At 50.3% G+C, this 2,016-nt stretch overlaps 1 protein-coding gene across 1 annotated transcript in view; it reads right to left on the minus strand.

Moving 5' to 3' along the window:
- MVB12B (multivesicular body subunit 12B) overlaps positions 1-568 on the minus strand; it is a 57,046-nt gene extending 56,478 nt beyond the window's left edge. The window contains exon 1 of the mRNA XM_031057204.1: positions 309-568. The gene's annotated coding sequence lies outside the window, so the exon portion shown is untranslated. The remainder of the gene's footprint in view (positions 1-308) is intronic.
- Between the last annotated feature and the right edge of the window lie 1,448 nt (positions 569-2,016).

Consider the following 2,016-nt stretch of genomic DNA (forward strand, 5'->3'; position numbering starts at 1 on the left):
GGCCCCGGCACGGCCCCGCGGGGCCCGGGGCCACACCTCGCCAGAACCCCGCTTCCTCGGGAGCGGGGCAGGGCCCGGCCGAGCTCCGAGCAGCCTCCCTGACCCGAGCAGACCGGAGATGCCTGGTGGAAATGGCTGAATAGTTGTGATTTGGACAGTGTAACCTCCTTCTTCCTTCTGAAACGGGCTGCTTCCAGGAGATGGGAGCAGCTGCCGTGGGCTGAGGAAGGGCAAATGGTGTCAAAGAAGCTGGTTATCTTCTCAAGAAGTCCCCGGGTTCGGGGGGGATGAGCGGTTTCAGCACCTACCTTCAATTCATTAAGATATTTGATGCTCTGTCTCATCGTGGCCTGGAAAACAAAGATCTGGTCCAAAGTAGTCAGGGTTTGCCCGGCTGGCTGGGTGTCCAGCCTTCGAGTCCACTCACAGCTCAGGAAACATCCTGAACAGAGGGTCTGCAACGGTCTGGTTCTGTTCAACCTTAACACGTGCCAGGGTTGAAACTGACAACACACTCACTGAATTCGCAGATGATGTGAATTGCAGCATGTCGTGGGACAGCAGCATGGTCCATAGCCATCATTACACGAACCAGTCCTGCAGCTGTCCTGCACTGCCTTTTGAGCACCTTACCTGAGGCAAGGTCAACAACAATCGTCTGGAGAGCAGCAAGATGGGTGTGGGGGCTGACATCAGCGGCGCAAGACAGAGAGTTGGAGCTGCTAATCTAAAGCAAAAGAAAAAAATCCTGGGGTGAAGAAAGAAAGAAGGGACGGAAGGAAACACGTTAATGTGTATGTGAATTAAAAAGAAGGGCAGAACCCTGTTCCCCTTTGTGAGAAGCTGAGAAGTGATGTGTGTGAAGTGCAGCAAGAGATTCTGTAAAGATAACGGAGAAAACTACATTACCAAAGAGTTAAGAACAGCTTGGAGAATTTTTGTTAATGGTCAAGTCGCAAGCCATCCTGAAAGCTCTTATCAGACATTATTCAGGCATTCCCTCGGAGCAGATGGTCTCCCCCATCCTTTATAGAGCTGGTTTACTCTATTTCCCATGACCCAGAGTTTTCTTTGTGTGGGGAACCTGTCTTTGTGACTGAGAAGAGGAGAAGAATCTCTTTTTTTTTTCCTCCCCCATTGTCTTTTTGCTTGATTTGCCCATCTTTTGAGGAGTTCTGTTCAGCCTGTTCTTTTCTGACCTAGATAATGGTTTGTGCCTTCCATCCCATTTGGACTGTCTCTACCTTGCTTTAGCCAGTCTGAGGCAAGCCGAGCAGGAGTGGCTGAGCCAACAGCCCTTCTCTTTGCTCCCGTGGGTGTCTCCAGGCTGGTTTTGCCCCGCTCTGGCTCACTCTGAGGTGGGCAGGAGCTCGGCTGCCCCGGCGCTTCCCACTGGCCCAGCCTTGACTGGGCTGTAGGTGCTGCTGTGCCTGCAGGGCTGAGGAGCAGGGCAGCTCTTGGGTCTGATCCTCAGGCCTGTTTCAGCTCCTTGCTCTTCATCCTGCTGTGGTCAGACCTCCTACCAAGCAAGACACTGTGAGCTGTCATTAGCCAGTGTTTGAGAGGTTTGTCTGGAAGGCAACGTACGCGTTAGTGGTTTTGTGTTCCTGTCCGTAAAGCAAACAACAGAAACTGGAGTCCTGCTTCATCCTGGACACAGTCCTGGGCTGGGACCAAGCCTTCCTCCTGTCCTGACTGCTGCTTCTCTCCAGTAAAGCATTGTAGACTGGTGCTTGCTGAACCATGGTAATAGGTGTTTTGAATGGTGACTCCGTTCCCTCCCTGTTTGACCAAGGCTCTCTGACTCTTACTGATACAGCCCGGTGGCTGTTAGTGGCTTCTGCATCCAAAGATTAAAATATATATTTTTTTTTTTTTAGTGATAAGGAATACAATGCATTTTTTTGATTTGGAGAGTAATTTAGAGAGAAGAAAAGATGATGCCTGGTGGAAATGAGAAATATATGTCCCATACATAATATATGCCCCAAATGTCCTATTACAAATACAAGAAGA

Source organism: Geospiza fortis, unplaced genomic scaffold (genome assembly GCF_000277835.1).
Source record: "Geospiza fortis unplaced genomic scaffold, GeoFor_1.0 scaffold27, whole genome shotgun sequence".
Lineage (NCBI taxonomy): Eukaryota > Metazoa > Chordata > Aves > Passeriformes > Thraupidae > Geospiza > Geospiza fortis.